At 48.3% G+C, this 15,214-nt stretch overlaps 13 non-coding genes and 3 pseudogenes across 13 annotated transcripts; all 16 read right to left on the bottom strand.

Moving 5' to 3' along the window:
• Positions 1–666: 666 nt before the first annotated feature.
• Positions 667–784, bottom strand: LOC121307955. The gene has a single exon (XR_005948427.1). It is a non-coding gene; the product is annotated as a U5 spliceosomal RNA (small nuclear RNA).
• Positions 785–1,214: 430 nt separating this feature from the next.
• LOC121307933 lies at positions 1,215–1,402 on the bottom strand. Its single transcript, XR_005948414.1, has one exon. It is a non-coding gene; the product is annotated as a U2 spliceosomal RNA (small nuclear RNA).
• Positions 1,403–1,607: 205 nt separating this feature from the next.
• On the bottom strand, positions 1,608–1,725 carry LOC121307954. The gene has a single exon (XR_005948426.1). It is a non-coding gene; the product is annotated as a U5 spliceosomal RNA (small nuclear RNA).
• A 446-nt stretch (positions 1,726–2,171) lies between these two features.
• On the bottom strand, positions 2,172–2,344 carry LOC121307944 (annotated as a pseudogene).
• Positions 2,345–7,495: 5,151 nt separating this feature from the next.
• On the bottom strand, positions 7,496–7,613 carry LOC121307953. Its single transcript, XR_005948425.1, has one exon. It is a non-coding gene; the product is annotated as a U5 spliceosomal RNA (small nuclear RNA).
• Positions 7,614–8,104: 491 nt separating this feature from the next.
• Positions 8,105–8,297, bottom strand: LOC121307961. The gene has a single exon (XR_005948433.1). It is a non-coding gene; the product is annotated as a U2 spliceosomal RNA (small nuclear RNA).
• Positions 8,298–8,487: 190 nt separating this feature from the next.
• LOC121307952 lies at positions 8,488–8,605 on the bottom strand. Its single transcript, XR_005948424.1, has one exon. It is a non-coding gene; the product is annotated as a U5 spliceosomal RNA (small nuclear RNA).
• Positions 8,606–8,988: 383 nt separating this feature from the next.
• On the bottom strand, positions 8,989–9,181 carry LOC121307949. Its single transcript, XR_005948422.1, has one exon. It is a non-coding gene; the product is annotated as a U2 spliceosomal RNA (small nuclear RNA).
• A 178-nt stretch (positions 9,182–9,359) lies between these two features.
• Positions 9,360–9,477, bottom strand: LOC121307947. Its single transcript, XR_005948420.1, has one exon. It is a non-coding gene; the product is annotated as a U5 spliceosomal RNA (small nuclear RNA).
• A 385-nt stretch (positions 9,478–9,862) lies between these two features.
• Positions 9,863–10,074, bottom strand: LOC121307935 (annotated as a pseudogene).
• Positions 10,075–11,635: 1,561 nt separating this feature from the next.
• LOC121307951 lies at positions 11,636–11,753 on the bottom strand. The gene has a single exon (XR_005948423.1). It is a non-coding gene; the product is annotated as a U5 spliceosomal RNA (small nuclear RNA).
• A 383-nt stretch (positions 11,754–12,136) lies between these two features.
• LOC121307938 lies at positions 12,137–12,329 on the bottom strand. Its single transcript, XR_005948416.1, has one exon. It is a non-coding gene; the product is annotated as a U2 spliceosomal RNA (small nuclear RNA).
• Positions 12,330–12,546: 217 nt separating this feature from the next.
• Positions 12,547–12,664, bottom strand: LOC121307946. Its single transcript, XR_005948419.1, has one exon. It is a non-coding gene; the product is annotated as a U5 spliceosomal RNA (small nuclear RNA).
• Positions 12,665–13,054: 390 nt separating this feature from the next.
• Positions 13,055–13,247, bottom strand: LOC121307926. Its single transcript, XR_005948407.1, has one exon. It is a non-coding gene; the product is annotated as a U2 spliceosomal RNA (small nuclear RNA).
• A 179-nt stretch (positions 13,248–13,426) lies between these two features.
• Positions 13,427–13,544, bottom strand: LOC121307948. Its single transcript, XR_005948421.1, has one exon. It is a non-coding gene; the product is annotated as a U5 spliceosomal RNA (small nuclear RNA).
• A 416-nt stretch (positions 13,545–13,960) lies between these two features.
• Positions 13,961–14,137, bottom strand: LOC121307940 (annotated as a pseudogene).
• Positions 14,138–15,214: the final 1,077 nt, after the last annotated feature.

Here is a 15,214-nt window from a genome sequence, read left to right as displayed (position 1 = left end):
AGGCAAAAAAAACAAAAAAAAAAAAAAAACGGCAAGCCATCGGAACAAACACCGGTCGCCAAGTCGTCAGAAACAGATGCTCCAAAAGTTAAAAACACGAGCAGGCAAGATTCTCCCTGTGTCTCACAATCTCATACTTTTTAAGCAAAGTTCTTCAGTACCGGTAAAACCAAATCGAACCTTCTCCTCCGATATTTCCCTCAGGCCAAGTCACATTTCCAAAATCCCAGACAGTTTCCAGCAGCCAAAACAAAAAAAAAAATCGACCTCAGCACGAAAAAATCTCCTCCTTCCACAGTCCCGCAAAATCCTTAAGCGGAAACGCAAGGTTCTTTCAAGCTTCCTCCATTTGCAACAAAACGAAAGTATTTTATTTTAGTACGCCTGTACAAAACATAACCCTTTGCATTAACAAGGCATTGACCGGAGCCAAGAGGTCAGAAGAAAGCGATGACACAAATGGTTTTTGGCCAAACGCCGCGGCCCGCTGGCTCCGCCCCGCCGCAAAGAGCAGTGTGTTACTTGATCTCGGGAGGGGCGGGGGAGGAAGGAAAGGGAGGGTGGGAGGAAGGAAGGAAGGAAGGAAGGTAGGAAGGAAAGGTGCCGGGCTGCAACGGGGGCGACCGCCCTTTCTGTGCTCGTTCTGCTTTTAAACTCCAGGTGGAGCCCCTCCCTGAGGGGAAGGGCTGTCCAAAAATTGGATCGAACTCGTAAATGCTCCTCTCCACGGAAATCTTTAGTAAAAGGCGAAAGGTTCATTCGAGCTGTAGAGAAGCCGGAGCGTGCCTTTGCTGGTGGCCGAGCCCTTCCGGCCGGCCCAAAGGCCCAAAGGCCCTCCCCTCTGCCAAGCGGCAGCGAGGCCACGCACGCAAAACAAAAACAGGGAACTCCTCCCAAAACGCATCTGCCGTTCCGCCCCGGCGAAAGGGCGCTTTGCTGCTGCTGCTGCTACACTGGCCTGCTGCGTGTGTTAGGCCTGCCTGAATATGAAATATGAAAAAAAAAAAAAAAAAAAAAAAAAAAAAAAAAAAAAAAAGAACGAAAAGAGCGGGAAAACGGCGCGTCCCAGGAAAGGGGAGGGTGGGGTGGGGAGGATGGGGGGAGGGAGGGTGGGTGGGGCTCCTTCTCCTCCTCTCATCTCGCTCTCGATCGCTCTCCGCTCGCTCGCTCTCTCTCTCTTCCTCTGTTTGACCTTTCTGAGAAAAACTGGGTTCAGGAGGAACACGTGGTGTACTGCAATACCGGGTCGATGCGTGGAGTGGACGGAGCAAGCCCCGCTTCCATCTCCCGCTTCCAAAAATCCATTTAATATAGACGGTCCCCCTATGGGGGACGTATCAGATATTAAACTGATAAGAACAGATACTACACTTGATCTTAGCCAAAAGGCCCGAGAAGCGATGCCCACAATGGTTTTGGCCAAACGCCCCGGGCGCGGCCGCCCGCCGCAGCAGTCGTGGTACTTGCTTCTCGGGCGGGCGGAGGGCGGGCGGAGGGGGGAAGGAAGGAAGGAAAGGAGGGAAGGAAGGAAGGAAGGAAAGGTGCCGGGCTCCAACGGGGGCGACCGCCCTTTCTGTGCTCGTTCTGCTTTTAAACTCCAGGTGGAGCCCCTCCCTGAGGGGAAGGGCTGTCCAAAAATTGGATCGAACTCGTAAATGCTCCTCTCCACGGAAATCTTTAGTAAAAGGCGAAAGGTTCATTCGAGCTGTAGAGAAGCCGGAGCGTGCCTTTGCTGGTGGCCGAGCCCTTCCGGCCGGCCCAAAGGCCCAAAGGCCCTCCCCTCTGCCAAGCGGCAGCGAGGCCACGCACGCAAAACAAAAACAGGGAACTCCTCCCAAAACGCATCTGCCGTTCCGCCCCGGCGAAAGGGCGCTTTGCTGCTGCTGCTGCACTGGCCTGCTGCGTGTGTTAGGCCTGCCTGAATATGAAATATGAAAAAAAAAAAAAAAAAAAAAAAAAAAAAAAAAAAAAAAAAAAAAAAAAAAAGAAAAAAAAAAAAAATAAACGAAAGGGGAAAAGTCCTGGAAAAACCACCACTCCCTAAAACGGAGGGTGGGGAGGACAAGGGGAGGGTGGGGGAGGGCTCCGCATCTATCTATCGCGCGCTCGCTCGCTCGCTCTAGATCTCTCGCCGCTCTCTCTCTCTCTCTCTCTCTTTTGACCTTCTCTGAGAACTGGGCACCGTTCCCGGAGGTACTGCAATACCGGGTCGATGCGTGGAGTGGACGGAGCAAGCCCCGCTTCCATCTCCCGCTTCCAAAAATCCATTTAATATAGACGGTCCCCCTATGGGGGACGTATCAGATATTAAAATGATAAGAACAGATTTTTTTTTTTTTTTTTTTTTTTTTTTTTTTTTTTTTTTTTTTTTTTTTTTTTTTTTTTTTAATGAACAACAATACAATTACAATTACAATCAAATAATTACATATTTACATATTTACATACTACTAAGTAACCATACTATTACAGCGATATTTACATATTTTACAAACACACAGTACATCGGAGACATCCTATATTTGTATGGCAGTAAGGTTCTTCCATTTCTCCTTGGCGGCATTAAAGCCCCATCTATCCACATCTATTTGGATCCGCCTTTTTACCTGCCCCCGAATCTCTCTCATCACTCTGTCAGGGCACATGCTCTTGTTGTTTTTAACCAAACAGTTCCTATTTCCCCATATTTCAAATTTTATCAGACTTACTAGAAACCATAAAATAAAACCCATCTTTTTTGAATATTTTCCCAACCCACCACCATACATAATAAAATCATAATCCAAAACAAAACCCGACACCAATAATTCAAACAGAACCCCCGCCCTCTCCCACACTGATTTAGAAAAGGGGCATTCCCACAACATGTGCCTTTGTGTTTCCTCTGATAAACAGCTGTTCCTTGGACAAAAAGGGTTTCTGGTCAGGGAGTGCCTATGTAGAACCTCCCGTACTGGAACTCGGCTATGTGCACATAACCAATTAAAATCACTAAATCTATTATCCAAGCCTTTCGGTTGGATCTCAGCCCAGGCATTTTGTGGAGTCAGTGAGAAAAAACCGTACATAAAAGCTTGAAACAGACTGACTATACAACATTTTATGTGATAGACATAGATCTTTCTCTTTACAAGCTGGATTAGCCTTTGACCACACTACAGCATGTTCATACCAGGCAGGCCTGGTCTCTGCCTTGGGAACGCTGTTTGAAATAGGGACCAGATGACGCATAGGCCAGGAAAACCAAAACTTGATAAAATACTGCCGTTTGTGCGAGACTTCCCCAACCAAAGCAACATATAAGTTTGAAAAAAATAAACAGTCTAATTTCAGTGGTATGTGCGGCACATCCCTCCCCCCCTCCTTTATAGGTCTATACATAATGTCCCTCCTCACATACTCATACCTCCCTCCCCACATAAACTGAAACACTGTCCTAGTGACCCCCCTTCTCATTCTGCGAGGCAAAGGAAATACATATGCCAGGTAGACCAAAACAGGCAGAACGATGGCTTTTACTACTAGCACTTTACCTATAAAGGTTAGTCTTCTACTTTTCCAAAGTGCTAACTGCCTACCCACCTTTTCTAACCTCTCCTCCCAATTCTTAACCTCTGCCTGGGTGCGATGAAATGTGACCCCAAGAATTTTAATACCCTCTGTACATAGTTTTAAATCACACTGTGCATCTTCTCTGTTGCTCCAGGTTCCAAAATACATCATAGAAGTTTTATTTACATTCAAACAGGACCCTGAAGCTAACCCAAATCTGTGAACTAATGCTAAAGAGCTTTTTAAACTGAAATCGGAGTCCAAAAATAACGTGGAATCATCAGCGTACTGTGAGATTTTCAATACCTCTCCCTTACTACCTGGGATTACCACCCCCCCCACCCTCCCGTCCCCCCGTAGAGCCGCTGCAAAGGGCTCCACAAACAAGACATAGAGGAGAGGAGAGAGCGGACAACCCTGCCTTACTCCCGATTCCTGTCGGACCTCTCTCCCCAAATTCCCATTCACTCTGAGCCTACTGAAAACCCCATTATACATAATGCCCAACCACCTCAAAAAGTGCTCACCAAACCCAAAATTTTGTAAAACCCTGAACAAAAACCCATGATGTACCCGGTCGAAAGCCTTTTGCTGATCTAAACTAACAAGCATCAGTGGTATCCTCCTGTCCTCCGCCCAGCCAATCACGTCGCGAATCAGCTGCAGGTTCCACTGGGCAGACCTGCCTGGGACTCCACAAGTCTGGTCTGTGTGCACAATATGGGGCATCGCTCTCCCCAGCCTACCTGTAAGGACCTTTGCTATTAATTTATAATCAGCATTTAATAAGGTAATGGGCCTCCAGTTCTGCAGATCAGACTTCTCTCCTTTCTTAAATAAAAGAGTGACAATGCCCTCCTTCATTGATCTCCCTAGTTCACCTTGTTTAAAGATAGCCTGAACTACCTCCAAGACATCCTTTCCCAACACCTTCCAAAATGCCAAATAAAATTCTTTCCCAAGCCCATCAGATCCCGGTACCTTCCTGCTTTTCATCCCTTTCAGGGCTGCTGTCAGCTCCTCTAAAAGTATTGGCTTCTCCAAGTCCTCTACTACTTCTTCTGGCACTCGGGACAACACCTGAGCAAGGAAAAAGCTCCCCTCCTCCTCGCTCACATCTCGCACCGAAAACAAAACTTCATAAAAGGAGCTAGCACATTCCAGTACCTCCGCAGGGTCCAATACTTCCCTGTTTTGCTTGTCCCTCAGGCTAGTGATTACCTGCCTACTCTGTCTATCTCTGATTTGCCTAAAGAAAGAATGAGTGCAAGCTTCAGTGTTAAAGACCACTTCTCCTTGCCTCCGGAACAAAAACTGTGTGGCTTTAAAAGTAAAAATATCCTTCAGCTGCTGTTTCACCTGTGCAAAATACTCCCAATTAACTGTGTGTCCCCTATTACCTAGCATGTATAATCCCTCCAAAATCCGCTGTAATCTGAAAATCTCCTTCCTTTCCCTTTTAGCCTTAGCTTTACCATACTCTTGTGACAACACTTTCACCCTCCTTTTCACCTCCTCCCACCACTCTACCACTGAACTGAAATATGGCTTCAACCCCACCCAAAACTGATAGTGCTCTAAAAAAGACTCACAGAACTCTCTCTCTTCAAGTACTTTGTTGTTAAATTTCCAATAACCTTTGCCAAACAAAGGAGCTTTAACTAAAACTTTAAGTGATATTAGATCATGATCAGAAAACCACATAGGGAGAACAGACCCAGACTGCAACTGAAAATTTTTGCTAACGAAAAAATAATCTAGCCTGCTACTAGACCCTCTGGAATTCCTCCAAGTGGCCCCCTTCATTTTTAATTTTGCAAAGGCATCAACTAACTCAAAATTTATTAACAAGGATTTCAGATATTTAAAACTAAAATCTGCATCTTGCGCTACATCCAAATTAATATTAAAGTCCCCTCCCATCACCACCACCCTATTAGTGACCAACAAATCCCCTAACTCAGCAAACAGATCTGCCCTTGCAGACATAAGAGGATTTGCATATATATTAATAAACCTAAACTGTGTCCCCCCACAATCAGCATCCACCATTAAGACCCTCCCCGGTACAGGTGAAACAGTGTGCACAATTCCCACATTTTGACCCTTAAAAACAATACCCACTCCTGAAGAATGAACCCCCCCCACACTCCAACGGGATTCACCAGCCCCCCATTCTGTACTGAAGGCCTCTACATCCTTCTCATCTTTAAGGTGTACCTCTTGAAAAAAACAAACAGAAAAATCATATAATCGCAAAGAGGTAAACACAGCTGTCCTCTTCACTTTGTCTCTCAAACCCCTGACATTTACAGACATTAAATTCAAAGAAGACATTTACAAAAGCTGAAAGAAAAAAAGGAAGAAAACCAAACAAACTCAAGTCCCTTTTTTTTCTTCTAAAGCGGACATATGTCCAGGCCCACCTTCAGGAGGACATTCCTTCTCCTGGCTGGGTAGCATTTGCCTAGTATTACCAAGAGCCAAAACTTGCTCTTGGATTTCTTCTAAAGTAGCTCCCAGTTCAGTACTGCCTGTGCTGCCTTCACTCCAGTCTCTGACAGCTCCCTCTTCTGACAGTTCTTCTAAAGCTTCCCCCTCCTCTTCTACCAGCAAAGCGTCATAGGGATTAACGGAAAGCGGGATCCCCTCTACCTTCCGTTTAGTGACAGCCTCTGATTGACTCTTTGACGGTTCGTCAACGCTTTTCCGTTTCTCCCTACCTCTCTTCATCTCGCTCCAGTGCTGCTGGTTCCCAGGAAGCGGTTCGCTGTAGTCACGGGAGGAAGCCAGCACCCTACGACTGGGTCCGCCTGCAACCTCCTCCTCTCCCTCCTTCTCCTCCTCCATTTCCTGTGGGGTTTCTGGGACAGTCTCCCCCGTACCTGCTGATTCTTCCTCCACCGGCTCCTCTCTTCGGACTGCATCTGCATAGGTTGCACTCCTCTTTGGGCACTGTTTGAACAGGTGCTCCTCAGAGTTACAGATGCTGCATTTTTTAATTCTGTCACAGTCCTTGGTCTCATGATCTGTGCCTTGGCAGTTGCGACAGACCATGTTCTTGCAAGTGGCAGCCAGGTGCCCAAAAATCCCACATTTCCTGCAGTACTGGGGCTGTCCGCTGTAAAACAGGTAGCCCCTGTTTGGCCCGATTGTAAAGTTGGCCGGCGGGTGCTTAAACCCATCAGAGCTGCTCTTATCAGGCTTTAGAGTTACCCGGAACTGTCTTTTGCCTGTCCATATGCCATGCTTGTCTCTGACTGGTAATCCCCCGGAAACAGTTTTGCAGTACCGAGACAAGAACAGCTCAATATCAAAGTCACTGATATATGGGTTAAACATGTGCACTGTTATTACCCTGTGGTCTTTGTGCCAAAGTGGCTCCATGTTATAAAAGGACAAAGGCTTTTCTGTTGCTTTCTCCTCAAAACTCTTTAAAAAGGTATCGTAAACAACACCACTTTCAAAAGTTAAGTCCAAAAATCTTTGGCTGTTATTCACCTGTAAGCAGTAGATCTGAGCAGGTACAAAGCGCAGTTGTCCCAGCAAAACCTTCTCCACGAACTGATCACGATCCAGGAAATCCTCCTTGTTCTCCTCTTTCCATCTGAAACGGACGGTATTCCGTAGTCCAGCCCCGGGTGCCGACTTGAATGAAGATTTAGACGCCATCTTCGTGTCACCTTCTTTTTCTCTCAGATAGAGCAAACTGCGGTCATGCCACACACTTGCTCTGAGCCAAGAGGCCGAGAAGCGATGCCCACAATGGTTTTGGCCAAACGCCCCGGGCGCGGCCGCCCGCCGCAGCAGTCGTGGTACTTGCTTCTCGGGCGGGCGGAGGGAGGAAGGAAGGAAGGAAGGAAGGAAGGAAGGAAAGGTGCCGGGCTCCAACGGGGGCGACCGCCCTTTCTGTGCTCGTTCTGCTTTTAAACTCCAGGTGGAGCCCCTCCCTGAGGGGAAGGGCTGTCCAAAAATTGGATCGAACTCGTAAATGCTCCTCTCCACGGAAATCTTTAGTAAAAGGCGAAAGGTTCATTCGAGCTGTAGAGAAGCCGGAGCGTGCCTTTGCTGGTGGCCGAGCCCTTCCGGCCGGCCCAAAGGCCCAAAGGCCCTCCCCTCTGCCAAGCGGCAGCGAGGCCACGCACGCAAAACAAAAACAGGGAACTCCTCCCAAAACGCATCTGCCGTTCCGCCCCGGCGAAAGGGCGCTTTGCTGCTGCTGCTACACTGGCCTGCTGCGTGTGTTAGGCCTGCCTGAATATGAAATATGAAAAAAAAAAAAAAAAAAAAAAAAAAAAAAAAAAAAAAAAAAAAGCGGGAAAACGGCGCAAAAAAGGAAAGGGGAAAAAGAAAAACGCTCCACCCCTCGTCCCCGGGAAAGGGGAGGGGGAGAGGGAGAGGTTGGGGAGGTAGAGGAGGGTTTTTAGGTCAATGAGTCCTCCAGCTGGGGATCTTCCTCGAGGCTCTCTCTCTCTCTCTCTCTCTCTCTCTCTCTCTCTCTCTCTCTCTCTCTCTCTCTTCTCTCTCTCTCTCTCTCTTTTGACCTTTCTGAGAAATGTGCACCGTTCCCGGAGGTACTGCAATACCGGGTCGATGCGTGGAGTGGACGGAGCAAGCCCCGCTTCCATCTCCCGCTTCCAAAAATCCATTTAATATAGACGGTCCCCCTATGGGGGACGTATCAGATATTAAACTGATAAGAACAGATACTACACTTGATCTGAGCCAAGAGGCCGAGAAGCGATGCCCACAATGGTTTTGGCCAAACGCCCCGGGCGCGGCCGCCCGCCGCAGCAGTCGTGGTACTTGCTTCTCGGGCGGGCGGAGGGAGGAAGGAAGGAAGGAAAGGAAGGAAGGAAGGAAGGAAAGGTGCCGGGCTCCAACGGGGGCGACCGCCCTTTCTGTGCTCGTTCTGCTTTTAAACTCCAGGTGGAGCCCCTCCCTGAGGGGAAGGGCTGTCCAAAAATTGGATCGAACTCGTAAATGCTCCTCTCCACGGAAATCTTTAGTAAAAGGCGAAAGGTTCATTCGAGCTGTAGAGAAGCCGGAGCGTGCCTTTGCTGGTGGCCGAGCCCTTCCGGCCGGCCCAAAGGCCCAAAGGCCCTCCCCTCTGCCAAGCGGCAGCGAGGCCACGCACGCAAAACAAAAACAGGGAACTCCTCCCAAAACGCATCTGCCGTTCCGCCCCGGCGAAAGGGCGCTTTGCTGCTGCTGCTACACTGGCCTGCTGCGTGTGTTAGGCCTGCCTGAATATGAAATATGAAAAAAAAAAAAAAAAAAAAAAAAAAAAAAAAGAAAAAAAGAGCGGGAAAACGGCGCGTCCCAGGAAAGGGGAGGTGGGGACCTCCTCTCTCTCTCCTTCTCTCTCTCTCTTCCGCTCTCTCTCAAAGCGCTCTCTCTCTCTCTCTCTCTCTCTCTCTTCTCCAACCTTTCTGAGAAATGGGCACCGTTCCCGGAGGTACTGCAATACCGGGTCGATGCGTGGAGTGGACGGAGCAAGCCCCGCTTCCATCTCCCGCTTCCAAAAATCCATTTAATATAGACGGTCCCCCTATGGGGGACGTATCAGATATTAAACTGATAAGAACAGATACTACACTTGATCTTAGCCAAAAGGCCGAGAAGCGATGCCCACAATGGTTTTGGCCAAACGCCCCGGGCGCGGCCGCCCGCCGCAGCAGTCGTGGTACTTGCTTCTCGGGCGGGAGGAAGGAAGGAAGGAAGGAAGGAAGGAAGGAAAGGTGCCGGGCTCCAACGGGGGCGACCGCCCTTTCTGTGCTCGTTCTGCTTTTAAACTCCAGGTGGAGCCCCTCCCTGAGGGGAAGGGCTGTCCAAAAATTGGATCGAACTCGTAAATGCTCCTCTCCACGGAAATCTTTAGTAAAAGGCGAAAGGTTCATTCGAGCTGTAGAGAAGCCAGAGCGTGCCTTTGCTGGTGGCCGAGCCCTTCCGGCCGGCCCAAAGGCCAAAGGCCCTCCCCTCTGCCAAGCGGCAGCGAGGCCACGCACGCAAAACAAAAACAGGGAACTCCTCCCAAAACGCATCTGCCGTTCCGCCCCGGCGAAAGGGCGCTTTGCTGCTGCTGCTACACTGGCCTGCTGCGTGTGTTAGGCCTGCCTGAATATGAAATATGAAAAAAAAAAAAAAAAAACAAAAAAAAAAAAAAAAAAAAAAAAGAAAGGCGCGAAAACGGCGCGTCCCAGGAAAGGGGAGGGTGGGGCTCTCTCTCTCTCTCTCTCTCTCTCTCTCTCTCTCTCTCTCTCTCTCTCTCTCTCTCTCTCTCTCTCTCTCTCTCTTTTGACCTTTCTGAGAAATGTGCACCGTTCCCGGAGGTACTGCAATACCGGGTCGATGCGTGGAGTGGACGGAGCAAGCCCCGCTTCCATCTCCCGCTTCCAAAAATCCATTTAATATAGACGGTCCCCTATGGGGGACGTATCAGATATTAAACTGATAAGAACAGATTTTTTTTTTTTTTTTTTTAAATTTAACAAAATCTTAGCCAAAAGGCCGAGAAGCGATTATACATCAAAAACAAAAGTCAAAAAAACTTCAATACTTCTCAAACACAAATACCCATTCATAAACACCAAAAAATCTTATACCAAAACCAGAACTAAAATCTTTAAACACAAATATCCTTACTCAAATACACAAAACTAATTATTTTCTTTTATAACAGACAGTCATATAACTACCACTCCTCAACTCTTTTTTGCAGTTTTTTCTGTTATTTTTGCACTAGTCTCTTTCTCTTTCTCTGTTTCCTCCACTCGGTCCGCCCAGTCCTTCTTCGGCTCTTTCCCAGGCAAAGACCCAGGCTCCTTCACTCCCGCTTCCGCTGCTGACCTCTTCTCTGCCGGCTGTCTCTGCTGCTTTCCCTTCTCGGCCACGTTCTCCCTTCCAGATGTAGTCGCGGGCACTGACACCGTTTTCTCCTCCGACTTTCTCTCAGATACAGCTGATGACACTGACACTGGTTTCCCCGCAGTCTTCGTCACACCTCCTTTATCCCTTGCACCTTTCTTTTTCTCCTCGTCACTCTCCATCGGCTCTCCATCTCCTCACTGGAATCCTCCTCACTGCTCACAGGTTCAGTATAACTTGCGGCCCTGTGCGGACACTTATAAAACAGATGGTTAATATCCCCACACAAATTACACTTTCTCCTTTCCTTGCAATCCTTCGTATTATGTCCTTTTTTGTTACAGTTTCTGCAGAATAAGTCCTTACATTCCTCAGCCTTGTGACCCATTGCATTACACTTCCTGCACAGCTCCGGTTGTCCAATATAATACAAAAATCCACGGTTTGAACCAATGGAAAAAGAGGAAGGCGGATGCTCCACCCCCTCATACCCCACTTTACTGGGGCGGAACCTCGCCCACACTCTCCAGGTTCCGTTCCACATTCCAAATTCATCAGAGCACTTCTCAGGCGGCCTGACCACTTTGCAATACCGTCCCAAAAATGTCGAAACATCCTCCCCAGGTACAAACGGATTATACATGTGCACGTATACCACTCGCACTTCTTGTATAAAAAGAGGTTCAAGAATAAACGAACTTAAAAGCCTCGTTTCATTATTCTTAAAACATTTCCAGACACTCTGACAATAGACTTCAGTTTTAAGCGTTAAATCAAAAATTCCCCTTGCCTGGAAATCTTGCAGACAGAATACTTCGTTGAAGTCCAATTCGACCTTCTTCATAATACTGTTCACGTGGATCCTTTCTTGACATAGCCTTCGCTTCCTTCCTTCCTCAGCAAACGAATCGTTTTCCTCAGACGAGGTCCCGGGGGCTTTGTTGCGGTCTCAGATCCTTTCGCTTCTCTTCCTCAAGAACAGATGCTACACACACACTTGATCTTAGCCAAGAGGCCGAGAAGCGATGCCCACAATGGTTTTGGCCAAACGCCCCGGGCGCGGCCGCCCGCCGCAGCAGTCGTGGTACTTGCTTCTCGGGCGGGCGGAGGGAGGAAGGAAGGAAGGAAGGAAGGAAGGAAGGAAGGAAAGGTGCCGGGCTCCAACGGGGGCGACCGCCCTTTCTGTGCTCGTTCTGCTTTTAAACTCCAGGTGGAGCCCCTCCCTGAGGGGAAGGGCTGTCCAAAAATTGGATCGAACTCGTAAATGCTCCTCTCCACGGAAATCTTTAGTAAAAGGCGAAAGGTTCATTCGAGCTGTAGAGAAGCCGGAGCGTGCCTTTGCTGGTGGCCGAGCCCTTCCGGCCGGCCCAAAGGCCCAAAGGCCCTCCCCTCTGCCAAGCGGCAGCGAGGCCACGCACGCAAAACAAAAACAGGGAACTCCTCCCAAAACGCATCTGCCGTTCCGCCCCGGCGAAAGGGCGCTTTGCTGCTGCTGCTACACTGGCCTGCTGCGTGCGTTAGGCCTGCCTGAATATGAAATATGAAAAAAAAAAAAAAAAAAAAAAAAAAAAAAAAGAACGAAAAACGGCGGGAAAACGGCGCATCCCAGGAAAGGGGAGGTGGGGAGGTGTGGGGCTCTCTCTCTCTCTCTCTCTCTCTCTCTCTCTCTCTCTCTCTCTCTCTCTCTCTCTCTCTCTCTCTGACCAACGTTAGAGAAATGGTGTGCACCGTTCCCGGAGGTACTGCAATACCGGGTCGATGCGTGGAGTGGACGGAGCAAGCCCCGCTTCCATCTCCCGCTTCCAAAAATCCATTTAATATAGACGGTCCCCCTATGGGGGACGTATCAGATATTAAACTGATAAGAACAGATACTACACTTGATCTGAGCCAAAAGGCCGAGAAGCGATGCCCACAATGGTTTTGCCCAAACGCCCCGGGCGCGGCCGCCCGCCGCAGCAGTCGTGGTACTTGCTTCTCGGGCGGGCACGCGGTCCACTGCGGGGGCGGAGGGAGGGTGGAAGGAAGGAAGGAAGGAAGGAAGGAAAGGAGGAAGGAAAGGTGCCGGGCTCCAACGGGGGCGACCGCCCTTTCTGTGCTCGTTCTGCTTTTAAACTCCAGGTGGAGCCCCTCCCTGAGGGGAAGGGCTGTCCAAAAATTGGATCGAACTCGTAAATGCTCCTCTCCACGGAAATCTTTAGTAAAAGGCGAAAGATTTATTCGAGCTGTAGAGAAGCCAGAGCGTGCCTTTGCTGGCGGCCGAGCCCTACCGGCCGGCCCAAAGGCACTCCCCTCTGCCAAGCGGCAGCAAGGCCACGCACGCAAACAAAAACAGGGAACTCCTCCCAAAACGCATCTGCCGTTCCGCCCGGCGAAAGGGCGCTTTGCTGCTGCTGCTACACTGGCCTGCTGCGTGTGTTAGGCCTGCCTGAATATGAAATATGAAAAAAAAAAAAAAAAAAAAAAAAAAAACAAAAGAACGAAGACAGCGGGAAAACGGCGCGTCCCAGGAAAGGGGGGCACACGGTGTGCAGAGCTTGGAGAAATGCCAATCCTCTCTCTTCTCTCCCTCTCTCTAGACTCTCTCTCTCTCTCTCTCTCTCTCCTCCCTCTCTCTCTTTTGACCAACTTTAGAGAAAGGGGCACCGTTCCCGGAGGTACTGCAATACCGGGTCGATGCGTGGAGTGGACGGAGCAAGCCCCGCTTCCATCTCCCGATTCCAAAAATCCATTTAATATAGACGGTCCCCCTATGGGGGACGTATCAGATATTAAACTGATAAGAACAGATACTACACTTGATCTTAGCCAAAAGGCCGAGAAGCGATGGCCACAATGGTTTTTGCCAAACGGCCCCCCGGCCGCCCGTCGCAGCAGTCGAGGTACTTGATTCAAAGGCGGGCGGTGCAGGAAGGAAGGAAGGAAGGAAGGAAGGAAAAAGGTGCCGGGCTCCAACGGGGGCGACCGCCCTTTCTGTGCTCGTTCTGCTTTTAAACTCCAGGTGGAGCCCCTCCCTGAGGGGAAGGGCTGTCCAAAAATTGGATCGAACTCGTAAATGCTCCTCTCCACGGAAATCTTTAGTAAAAGGCGAAAGGTTCATTCGAGCTGTAGAGAAGCCGGAGCGTGCCTTTGCTGGTGGCCGAGCCCTTCCGGCCGGCCCAAAGGCACCCTCCCCTCTACCAAGCGGCAGCAAGGCCACGCAAAACAAAAAAAGGGAACTCCTCCCAAAACGCATCTGCCGTTCCGCCCCGGCGAAAGGGCGCTTTGCTGCTGCTGCTACACTGCAACACTGGACTGCTGCGTGTGTTAGGCCTGCCTGAATATGAAATATGAAAAAAAAAAAAAAAAAAAAAATAAAAAAAAAAGAAAGGACGAAAACCAACGTTAAGAACGGTGTGTCACAGTGAAAGAGGCAGAGGTGGGGAGGGGGGAGGGTGGGGCTCTCTCTCTCTTTCTCTCTCGCTCTCTCTCTTCGCTCTCACTCTCTCTCTATCTCTTCTCTCTCATCTCTCTCTCTCTCTCTCTCTTTTGTCTTTTCTGAGAAATGTGCACCGTTCCCGGAGGTACTGCAATACCGGGTCGATGCGTGGAGTGGACGGAGCAAGCCCCGCTTCCATCTCCCGCTTCCAAAAATCCATTTAATATAGACGGTCCCCCTATGGGGGACGTATCAGATATTAAACTGATAAGAACAGAATTTTTTTTTTTTTAAAGTTTTTTTTCTTAAGGCTTTATTCATTTCATTAGGAATAATTTCATACTGTATAAGTGTGATTTGAGTACAATACTGAACAAAACATGTTATTATCGAAGTAGAGCAAACATCACAAAACCCACCACCCAAAACTACATACAATCACACACAAAAAGGTCCTATTCTCATAAACAAGTCCATTCAAAAGTCCTGTCACCATTCAAATCCATTCCAGCCAAAATCCTTATCCAATAACCATTATCGAGTCCAATCCAATCCAAAAACCAAGTCCATTTCCAAGATCGCTTCCAAAATCTTTATCCAATTCAATCAATTCCTTAGTACAAATCCATGTGGCTTCCTCCAATCCAATCCATAATTCAAACCAGAATCTACTTCCAGATCCAAATCCAAAATCCAGTATCTTCTTCCTGTCCATTCTGTATCCAAATCCATTTCTTTGTCAAAATCCCTTCCGTGATCCAAATCCATATCTTCATTCTGTCCCTTTCAAACCATCTATGCAAATCATCTGTATCCAAAATCCAAAATCTTTATCCAGTCCTTTCCATAATTCAAATCCATTCCTTCACAACCATATCCATATCCTTAATCCAAATTCTTTATCCAGTCCATTCCAAAAACTGTGCATCAAAAACCATTTCCATTTCCATAATCATAACCCAGTCCATTCCAAAACAAAACTCCAAAAACCATTTCAATCCATTTTCATTTCCTTTTCATCCATTTTCTTGAATCCTTAACCTAGATTCTAAGGGAACGCCTTGATCTCAGCCAAGCTCCGACCAGTGCTGTGACTCTACACACACACATGATCTGAACCAAGAGGCCGAGAAGCGATGCCCACAATGGTTTTGGCCTTCACCAGCCCCCCATTCTGTACTGAAGGCCTCTACATCCTTCTCATCTTTAAGGTGTACCTCTTGAAAAAAACAAACAGAAAAATCATATAATCGCAAAGAGGTAAACACAGCTGTCCTCTTCACTTTGTCTCTCAACCCCCTGACATTTACAGACATTAGATTCAAGGAAGACATTTATATAAGCTAAAAGAAAAAAAGAAAGAAAAACAAACAAAAC

Source organism: Polyodon spathula, unplaced genomic scaffold (assembly GCF_017654505.1).
Source record: "Polyodon spathula isolate WHYD16114869_AA unplaced genomic scaffold, ASM1765450v1 scaffolds_63, whole genome shotgun sequence".
Lineage (NCBI taxonomy): Eukaryota > Metazoa > Chordata > Actinopteri > Acipenseriformes > Polyodontidae > Polyodon > Polyodon spathula.
The sequence above is the reverse complement of the archived record's forward strand: the minus strand, read 5'-3'. Positions and strand labels throughout refer to the sequence as shown.